Source organism: Echeneis naucrates, chromosome 15 (genome assembly GCF_900963305.1).
Source record: "Echeneis naucrates chromosome 15, fEcheNa1.1, whole genome shotgun sequence".
Classification (NCBI taxonomy): domain Eukaryota; kingdom Metazoa; phylum Chordata; class Actinopteri; order Carangiformes; family Echeneidae; genus Echeneis; species Echeneis naucrates.
The window spans coordinates 2,187,090-2,198,548 of NC_042525.1; positions in this window are offsets into that span (position 1 = coordinate 2,187,090).

An 11,459-nucleotide genomic window follows, 5' to 3' on the forward strand; every position below is an offset into this window, starting at 1 on the left:
ACGTTGGATTTTCATTTACGGAAATCATCAAAGATCCATTTTATGCTTTTGTGGGGTAAACTATAATTACATTAGCGTTTCTGCCTGTCCATTAAAAACTAATACCATTACTGAAGAAAAAGGAAAACTGATTAGTTATGAAGAAAAATTTAACCATCCAGAAAAATCCTATCAGTCGGATAATTAACTGCCTTTTCATTTCACCGCTAGATCGAGTGGAGGAGTCAGGCAAGTTTATGCTGAATTCAAGCTGAATTTAGGTCCCAACAATATTATTGTACTGACAACAGCGTACACGCCAGAAAGAGTTCCAGCTGACATTTTTATCCAAACAAGCAAAAACAAATGCTAATTTATTCCAGTCTGGGAATATGTGTTAGGAAATGAATGAATATTAAAACAAAAAAAAAACAAAAAAAAACGCCATTAAGAGCCACTCTGCCAAAACATGGATGTAAAATCCACCAGCATGCAGGTCCATTTCCAACCTTTACAGTTCAGCCACATGCACACATGTTTAAATACTGCCACAGTTGTTAACCTGCCCCCCACCCCCAAATTAAAGGCTGTCAGAAAACCAGTAAAGCTGCTGACAGAGAACAAAAGAGTTGGCGGCAGCTTTCTCACAACCGTTGGACAGGACATTAAATCAGATCGGGTTTGTCGAGCAGCGTTTAATAGAATTCTTTAAAATTTAGTATATAATAAAAGTCTAATTATATTCTAAAAGTAAAGGACTGAGCGGATTAAAAAAATGATTATGAGAATAATAAATAAGAAGGAAGGGCTCAAAACTCACACACTGTGGTGCAGTTACAGAATATTGTATATTCTGATATTCTACTTTTTTTGAAGGCAGAACTTTTGCAGTAAAACCTGCAACGCCCTGAAAGAGCAGAGCAGCCGTCTGTAAGACTTCATGTTGGTGAATGAGCTGGTAACGTGTGAATCATCCTCATCGCTTCTTATCAGATCTGTCTGTTTGCATTCGTCAAAACTTCTGTAATGGCCCCACCCAGAGGCTGCACCGCCTGCACCGCCTGCACCATCCACTTCACCGAGGCCAATTCCATCTTAACGGCTCATTTCATCAAACACAATCTGAACCGGAGAAACAAAAACTAATTAGAGTTTGATTGGAACAGAAATCTGCAGGCTGCAGACAATGGAACCAGGAAAGACCCAATTCTGTGATGCCATCAGATAAAATGCTGATGGCTATCCCCCGTGGCGCTGCAGTGACTGTGTTGTGTCACCGCGCTCCCTGAAAGCAGAATCTGGCTGCTGGTCCAGACTAAATGTCTGTTTTCAGATGTGTCTCAGGTGGATTTCACCTCTGTGGGTTTGTGAAGAGCTGTTCAGGGAGATACTCAGCTGCTAATCTGACGACCGTCCTCCGGTCGTTCATCTTTAAGCCTCAAAACGTCAGTCCCGTGCAGATTCGCCCGCTCAGCCTGCTCTATAAACACCTTTATTTCTGCTCCTTGAACATTTTGTTACGGGAGTTGATGGAGATGGCTTCCTTTTCCAGCCTCGGACGTTGGTGCTCGGTCTGAACCAAAACGAGAGCTGGCAGCGACGCCGGCCCTCACAGTTGCATCACACAGCTCTGGTCCTGTCGCTTAGCAACCTTGGCAAAGCTTTATCTTTTTTCGACTGAAACTTGAGATTTTAAGGCCTTTATTTATTTATTTATTTATTTATTTATTTACAGTAGTAATAACTTTAAATATGGGTAATAATTCATGTCGTGAGGAACTTAGCACAGTGCTGATTATTGACAGCTCCAGGCAGTGAGCAGTGTGACTGACTCCCACCGTCAGGTGTCACCAACTTGTAAAAAAAAAAAAAAAAAAGATAATGATTCAATTACAGTTATGCTCCTGAGCGTTATCCTGGGATCATCAGGAAGCCGTTGTGTGTGCGAGCCGGTCAGATGCATGACAATTGGTTCTGCGAGTGCCGTGTAACCTTGAGAAAGTGGTTTGGTTGGTGCCGGGGACGCAAAGCAAACGTCTCTGATCTGTCTGCTGGGATAAGCTATCACCTCTTAAGGCAAGCAAGTGCTTCTTTATTAAATCTTCTTTTTCACAAGCTCTAAGATTTTAGAAGCTCAAAGGGAAGCCCAAATAAGATCTCTGGTTAGTATTAATTAAAATGTTATCGTGTTAACGGGAGCCTTATCCATGTCTTCAGCTTTGTAGTCTTGTAATGTGAAATGGACCTGGAGGTTTGGAAGAGTTGGTGAACAGATGCTGTCCTTAACAGTTCGCTGTCACTTTTCCCTTTGAATACTGACTCGCTGATCTACTTTCACCAAAATTTTACCTCCAAGTGCTGGACTGGCAGCTCGCAGACCGAACGTGACGTCTTGGTTGTTTTATTCGGTCTCAGAGACGAAGTGCTGACCTTTGCAGTTCATATGTCAGAGATGACGTTTCTAATCGGGAAAGGGAGATGTGTTAACCGTGTAAATCCTTCAAAGGATTCGTAGCCTTTTCAACAAGTCACGAACACAAATCAGACGTCAACTCATAATTTAGTTTTCCTTAACAAAGCAACAGTAAAGGTTAACTGCAGAATTTGGTGACTCCAAATCTCCCCGAAAAGATTTGTGAAATTATAGGACGTTGATGCAGAGACTGACCAACCAGCCCGAGCTCAACACGGAAATATCAGGAACGGGAATACTGTAGCAGACCAAATAAGAGCAGGCTCTAATTTATAAAAATGATATTCACAAAATTCAAATGACATTAGACTTCAAGTCACGAGCCTGAAAAAAGCCAAGACTTCTAAATGGGAGCATCTGTCTCATGTATCAGCTGCTGCGGGGAGCGAAATCAACTCCTCATGCAAATTTAATGTCAATCATTTGTTAAAGGAGACTCTGTTTAATGCAATATGCTTAACCCCGTCTAACTCTGGGTCCCCCGGGACCGTTCCTGCTGTCAGAGCAGCTAATAAAATAGATTCACATGCTTTCGCAAATCATACCGGTGCCAAGTGTTTAAATTGTTCCCCAGTGATCTGTCGTTATGATCTAAGAGAAATAAAGAGGCCAGTCGGTTCATTCGGCTCTGCGGTTCAGGAAGTCTGAGCACTGAAAAGTAATCAGCTCTAGAGTGAGAAAATTCAGTGACAATGGCGCCATGACTAACTCCCATGAAAATGGAAATGGCAGAGAAATCCCACAGAGGGAAGATATCGTTCCAGATAAGCAACCTACAATTAAACTTAACACAGAAAACAGGTTTTCACTTCTCTTTGCATCAGAAAATGATCAATGATTGATCTCAAACAGCCCAGATGAGGTCATTACTCACATCCGTTGTGGTAAAGAGAAGTGGATTTAATTAAATCAGAAAAAAATCTGGATTGTCTAAAAGCAGATTTTTATAGTAATAAATTGAACATACTAAATCGAAGACGTTTTCTTCGACCTTTCTGCTGTGACAGAAAGATGATGACTTGAGATTTGCTATCGCTCCCATTGGTGCTGTAATAATCTGACCAATTAAAAACAAACCAAAAAACAGTCCAGCGCTGAATGACACTGAAAAAAGCAGGAGTTTCTTCAGCTGTCAGGAAGTGAAGTGAAAAATCCTGGAAGCTTTCAGTAAAATCACTGTCAAACTTAATGGATACAGCAGCACGGGTTATCGTGCGTTTCCATGGTTACAGATGGGATAACTGAGACATCTCTGCTCGTAGTTTTAAGCCCCTTTGTGTGAAGGCTAAAGTCTGACCTTGTTTTTTTTTTTTTTTTTTTTTTTTTTTGTCTTTCAGTCAAACTTTAAATGGGCCGCGGCAGCATCCGCTCTGAAACATCAGCGGTGTTACAGTGTTGTAACCTCAGACAAGTGACAAGACAGAGCAACCTCCAGCATTAACCTGTCAAAAGCAGTACCATCCCAGATCGCTCTTCCAAATCAACGTGCCAAAGCGTTTGCTGGAGCCAAATCTCAAATGATCTCAGTGTCGAACACACCTTTTCTTCACGATTTCTTCTTAGATTCTTTCGTAAATGTTATTTAAACATATATTTAGATTAAAAAAAAAAAAAACAAAAGAAAAAGGGAAAGTAGAACTCATTGTCCTCGTGCACCTGTGACATGTCCCCAGACAGCAGGGCTGCACTAATCCCTCAGGGACAATCAATAAAGGAAGATGACACGAAATGGATTTCTATACAGGAGCAAGTCATGTCTCCTCAGCAAAAGCAAGGAAAGCATGGCGTAAGCCTTTAATCTGCCTGTAATAGGCCTCGGCAAAATGTTATCCATGCTGCCGTAACTGGAGCTGTGAGACCATTGGTGCCTATATACAGTATTATCGAGCTACTTTAGATTATTAAGCCTCGACTGAGAGAGATTAAATGAGAAACCAAGCCCGAGTGCTTTGATGCTGCAGCCTGTTTGTGAGCGCAGAAACAAAGACCTCCACGCTGTTTTAACAATGGCTGATGCTGAGGCTGATATCCGACACGTCATACGACTTCAGGAGTGTCCTCATGTTTGTTGGATTACAGGCTGCTTCTTACGTTTGTCCTTAAATGTTCATTTAAAGTTCTTGTTTTGGTGAACTGGAAACTTTGTTTGTCTGCTAATTAGCTGCAGATGATCAAATTTGTCCAAGTGAGAACCCAAAGACTGGATTTAAAGGTGCATTATATCTAATGATCATTGTAATCTATGGGAAAATGTCCCAACTTCTTACTTGGTTTATTCTATTGGTAAACATCTGGTCTCCAGTTTGAAGTCACCATTTTTTAAATGACGGTCCCGTTTAGGATTAAATGGATCATAAATGAGTGTGTGATCCTCTTTGGGTCCATCTTCACCTCAAAATACGATTCTTTCTGGTTTCAAAGAAGATGCCTGAATAACAAACGAAAGGGTGATGTCACTTGTGAGCCAGGATTTGTTTCCTTTTAGTTGAAATCAATGAATTTTAAAGGTAAAGTCCATCGTAGTTAGCGTTTTATTTTGCTTTTTCAGGCAATAAATTATTTGATTCAGAAGTTCTCTTAACTGATGCGACATCTTTTCGACACCATCGACTAAAAAATGAGAACAGATGAGTCGGTGCTTGAAAAAATAAGGCTGCTTAGATGCGTTTATGAGCGCCACACCGTCGCCAGTCTGTGAAGTAAATACTTTCCGCAGTAGCCAGATCGCCAGCTTGCTGCCTCACACGACACACAGCAAGCGATATAATGATCCGCATTAGCGGTATGAGAGTGTTCGTGTGTCCTCAACATGAAGGGAGACCTCTGACTTTCCACAGTTAATTCATGTCCCTGGAATCAGCTCCTGCTAGATGGATGTGCGACTTCCGTGACCCTTCGTGAGCTTCCAGGGTGGAAACCTTAACAGGTCCTCCTGTGCTCGGAGGTGGGGGTCTTGGCAGCGGAATAGAAAAGATAACAACATAAGAGGAAGTTTTCCTCGCTGTGCAGTTGGCAGTCTGAAAAGTTGAAGGGTCACTTGTCCCTGAAATGATCTTATTTTTATTGTGTTTTTCTCGATGGGCTGCAGATCACTGCGCTGACACACAGAAAGAAATCACCTTGTTTTATTTTCCAGACCAAGTGGCTGAACATCAAGAGGCCAAGCTGCAAACAAAGCCGTTTCTTTTGATTTCAAGACGGCTGACAGTTTTGGAACTTCGCCCACAAAGGTCTGCATGAAGAGTTAGCTTCTTCATTCATAATATTATATATTTGTATTCCTCTGTATTCTATGTTACGTCTGAGTGAAGTCTAAAACTGAAAACATACCTGTATCCCACCTGCTATAAAATGAAAGTGCAAATGTCAGGAAATACATTTCAGTCACTTATTATCTTCAGTCAGCATTTCACTGCTGCTTTGAGGCCGTGCTGGAATAAGGGGGTGCACAGAACACAGACACTCTGACGATGAGCATCAGATGTTTGATTAAGTCAAGTGGAGCATTATAGTCGAGTCCCAGAAAGTCGGAGTGTTCTTTGTGGCAGATTGGACTCTCTTGGACATCTTTGACAGATGCAAATAGAGACAGAAGCCCATTACTGGCAGCAGAATGGACACTCGGGCTTTTAATGAGCAACAGCACATGTCATCTGTCCCTGAATTGCTGCTTTTCTCCTGCTCACATAAAAGTTTCTTTTATGCAGTTATTATGTAGAATATAAAAGTCAGCTTGAATTGGTTTAAGTCCTTTAGACACAGACATCTGTGAAAAAACTGACCATGCTCGTTACTCCAAATATGATTTGGACCCGGAAACAATGTGAGATTTGGAGATTTTGTTTTTTTCTGCTGCCTCTTGCGTCTGCACAAACTGGCATGTAGCAAACAGCAGGAGAATGATTGCCTGAGTTACATTATAAAGTTAAAATTACATTTTGACACTGACGACAAAAACGTCTCGTAGAGTTTTCTGTTTTTATGCCTCGACACGCTCCATCGCGTTGATGTCCACAGTGTCATCACACGTAGACAGTCCAGGCAACCACAACAATGATGAATGTAAAAGCAATCTGCATGGGATCTTTGAAAGCTCACAGATTCATGAAACTAAGTCATTTCATGCTTGAATGACCCAAATCTGGCAAATGCCGTCTACGCTGGATGCAGATGCAGATGCATTTGGCAGCGTGCTCGTGTGATAGGCAGAACCTGCTGCAGCACATTAATCCCAGAGCTGATTGTGCACAGAGGCAACTGCACTGTACGGAGAATATCTTACAGCAGGATTCAGTCAGACCTGCGGGTCTCTCCTTATCTAATATGTGTAAAGTGCATTCTGTGTTTTGAAAATACAAGCCTCTCTGCACAGTAACAAGCAAATGCACACCAAAACATCCCATCATTCTCTCCATGTGACCTCTGCAGGGATTTGAACACCAACTGTATCCAATGACTGATCCATGTGGTGCAGGATCCTGCCTCATCGCTCCTGCTCAGCAGTGTCATGAACACGGTGATGGAATTTCAATGCCTCTTGTCTGAAGCGTGGGGAGCTGTTATCGAGTATTGACGCCCCCCCCCCCCAACAATCGCCATCCTCATGCAAAAGCTTTGGTGGTGTTGAAAACTAGACTCTGCCATGGCTTGATTCTGCTTCTTGCCCATAAAGAGAGCCACGTAGCTGGTTGTGTTTCTCCTTGTGCGCGCGCTCTTACCTGCTAATGAGGAGAACGGTGAACACGGTCCCTCCGGATACAGAGAACGCCATGGCTGCTGAAGAGGCGGCGACACCAGGTGGAATTTATCTGGAACGTGAGCACACAGAGAACATGCAATTTAGCTGCATGGTACATTTGGATGGGTGGAAAATGAGTTCCTTTGAAAGCGAAACTACTGTACTCGTGCTGGGCCGATGACTTCTAAATCTTTTTTTAGCTGGCAGCCATCACAGATGGTCCTTGACCTCTTTCCTATTTTTAATCTCTTACAGTTCCACAAATGTTTTTATCCTGAGATGATATCTATCGCCTGGGTAACGATGGATCCTCGGAGCCGGCTGGTTGTGTCTCACAGACACAGAAGCATTTGACAGTACTGACATGGCCAGGGGACATTCCCTCCGCAGCATAATGACCTCCTGTTAATGACTTCAGCCCGACTGAGTGGCAGAGTTCCAGATTTGGGTGAAAAGTAATAAAGCATTCTGCTTTAGAGAGAGTTGTTTCCTACATCTTTGTGCTCGCTCCCTCGCTGCCTTTCTCCAAATAAAAGCAGACGGAGTACCTTCAGAGACGAGAATGGCTTAAACAAGGAGCCCCGAGCGCCGCGGACAACGAGCCGGGCTGAGGAAATGGTTAAGTTGAGATGAAAGTAAACTTCTCCGGCTGTGGTGTTAAAAGTGACTTTACAGGAGCTGCGGGGTTCAAACGCAGTCAGACCTGTTCAGGTCTGTTGTTACCTTCACGGCCAGTTACATAACACTAAGGTCCCAGTTCTGTTGTCATCACTGCTAGGTGTGACAGAGCGGCACCGTCGCCACTGCTGCACCAATTACATAATCAGTTCATCCTCACGTATCGGGGGGGGGGGGTGCCTGCAGTCAACAAATAAAGACTAATATCTAAAGTGTCTGCTCCATTGAACACACAAAGTGAGAGCAGTTCGAGTGAGAAGCCAACATGCCTATTTGGCGATATCTTGGTTTTAAAGCCGACGCCTTCGGGGGGAGTCTGATAACATTAATGAGGATGGAAACATCTGGAGGTAGCACTACTAATCCGCAGATATCCAGCCGATGTGTCTTTTCTTCAAGTACATTGAGTGTAATCGGTGAAACACTGAAAGCTGTTTTGGAGCAGCGCGGACAAAACGGTGCAAATAACACACTCGTCTCTTTCAGACACAAAATTCAGCGCAGTGAGAGAATGAAATGACACTCGAGCCCCATTTAGGTTAGGCTGCACGTAGCCACAATCACGACCGATTTGGACGGAGCTGCTGAGGGACAGAAAGGCCGACGCACTGTTGCTGTTTCTGCCGCCAACAGACTGGAGTGAATGACGTGACTGATCCTGACAGAGCTGCAGGAACGTTTACTGGTTTCACTCACGACTGACGTCGCACTCATTCAGCTGTCCTGAGTGATGCGTCACGAAAGAAACACGTGCTCTCTCTCTCTTTTTTTGTCTGTTAGAATCGCGGTTGTAATTAGGTTTATCCAAAATAGGCCAGCCATCATCATTTCCTTAGTTTTGACCGGTTGCTTTGCATTTCCTCATTCCCAGTTTTCTGCTGAGCTAAGACTCACGCTTCAGGGACAGATGGCAAAGTCACTGTAATCTTCTTATTTAACACTCTGACTCTTTGGGAGTTGGTCACTTCCTGGCAAACTGTTGTAATTTTGTTTCTTGGACCGGCGTGATCCCAGATAGCCAAATGATGCGAGCGTCCCACAATGCACCTTGATTCCACAGCCCGAGTTGGGCCCACATTCATCAACGTTTGGGTGGATTCTGGCTGTTACTGATTTTCTGTGTTGTGTTGGTCCAGATGTGAAAGTAGCATCTTCCCAGGTTTCACTGACACTCGCGTTTATTGAGACAAACAACTGAACGACTCATTTCACTTCAGCTTGACAGCTTTGCTTCTCCTGTCAGAGCTGCAGTGAACAGACTCCTTTAAAACACTGACAATAAAAATATTGGTTATCTCATTTCCACTGCAGACACGTACGTGACTGACTGGGCTCCCTTTCCGTCCCACAATGCACCAGTTCAGAGCAATTTTAAGTTTAAATGAGGAACGTTAGAAAACAAAGATAGGAGACTGATGTTTGTCCAAATAGTATAAACTGTGCCGCATCAGTGGAAATATCATTTTGGTATTTTGGGTCAGATGGTTTATTACACAGAACCATCAGGCCGGACTTTCGAAATTCTTAAGAAGCTCTTTCCAAAGAACAACATCTGTCACTTCTTAATATTTTGATATTTTGATATTTTGTCAAGAGTTAGTAAATCTTTCCTTTTTTTTTGGCAGTGGTTTTATTGGAAGTTACTATTTTAACCCAACATTTTGCCAGCTAGTTATTTTAGGAGGCGTGATCTTTTCCCGGGTTAAGCTGATATCTCCGCTCTTCAGACTGTGCTTGTTTGCTAAATCTGAGCGAGCGTGAGCTCCAAGTCAGTGACCATCCTGATGAAGGATGCTCCAATAAGGATGGATAACGCTCCCGAAGTGAAGCCTGTCTTTCAGCCGCAACGCTCGACTACTGACAATTTGATTTTCAGATGACTTGAAAAGGGCAGCAGCAAATTAGAAGAGATATTTCAGGCAGAACTGAGTCATATCATCAAATTCCCCGACCTTTCGCTCCTTTCTCGCTCTTTAAGGTATTTATCCGAGGCATCCTGGATGACTCATATCAATAATGTGGCCTCCAAGATGGAAGTCACACCAAAGAATGCAGTTATTCTCATTACCTCCCCTCATAGCTAAGAATCTCTGGATGTTGAACCCACATTTCAGGGTCATGATGGCTAATTATCTGCTGCATTAACAACAAAACATGCTGAAGGTGGCTGATTCCACTTTTACCAAACACCTAACTTTTTTTTCCGTCATCCTCAGACTCTCTTTCTGTATTTTTTGCTGCAGCATTTTTTATTTTTATTTTTTTTATCAGCCATGTGATGAATGTTGGGATACATTGGACCACAGAAAGGATCTGCCTGTTTCTCAGAGAAAAAGAGGACACTTTTGTCAGCTGCACATGAAGGAGCCTTCGAAATGAGACGGCCTAGTCGAGCTGACTGTGACAAACAAGGACGCAGCTTGTATCTACATAATAAGCAGTCAGTGTAGTTGAGTCATCTGTGAGTAGTAGAATTATTTCAGGCTGTTTTCAAAAAGACATTCTGACACCTGGAAGAGCACAACACACATTAACAGCATTATTGTTCATTTGTGCTTGTTTTGCTGAAACAGCCGTGTGAGAAAGAGCTCTTAACATACATTTAAACCTTTTATTGCACCGGGGACAGACAGGAAGTGATGCTGGACCCAGTTAAAGGCCATCTGTTTCTATTTTTGTCACCTTCGGTCTGAAGCTTCTGGGTTCGAATGGGCCTGCAGCCGGTACGCTTGCTCTGACTGAATGGGATCCGTTAACTGCCAGTCCACAATCACGCTCTTTGGGTTAATCTGTGGCAGAATCGGCCCAGAACAGCTGCTGATATGAAGGAGGAGAAAGAGAGTTGAGCCAGATCGATCTTTAACGTGATGCACTTTGATTTGTTCATCAAAAGATTTAAAGTATCGCTCCGCAGCAGATTGAGGAGTTCATTGTTATTGTTTGGGCTTTTAAACTGATTATAATGGGAACACTGGGTTCTGTGCAAACACACCTTCTGATAGTTACATCCTGCTGCGTTCATCATAAGCTGCTGAAGCCAGCTTATGATGTGGCTGTATGTTTTTGAGCGAACGCAGGATGTTCTGTTCAGGACAGAACAACATCACCTACCACTGGCTTCGACAGCATCATCACCATAAACATAGAACTTCACACAGCCTAAGTTCAACCAAAAGGATTTTTCTCAAAAGAAAAAGAGAATCTGCAAATAATAAGGATAAATACAGGCCCTTTTCACGGATGTCTAAAATCGGATTAACACTCTTCCTCACGACCAGACCATTGAAACTTTTTCTTTTTTTAAAGATCTTAAATTTCTATTCCACAAGTGCAACAGGAACAAAAATAGCTCTAACAGAATCCGTAATATGAGAATAGTGGAACAGAGTAATGGAGGAGCGGTGCCATCTTTGTTATGAAAGTATCTCATGTTGTCAGCGTTGTCTTTAATGTTCTTGCTTCAGTCAAACCAACATTTTTGCTCCGTAGAAGTGTCTTAAATCTATGTACTCGTCGGCTCACCTCCCAGCAGACTCCCCCCCAGTCTCTCTTACTTTCCTGCTCCATCTGCGTCTCTCTTTGCAACACACT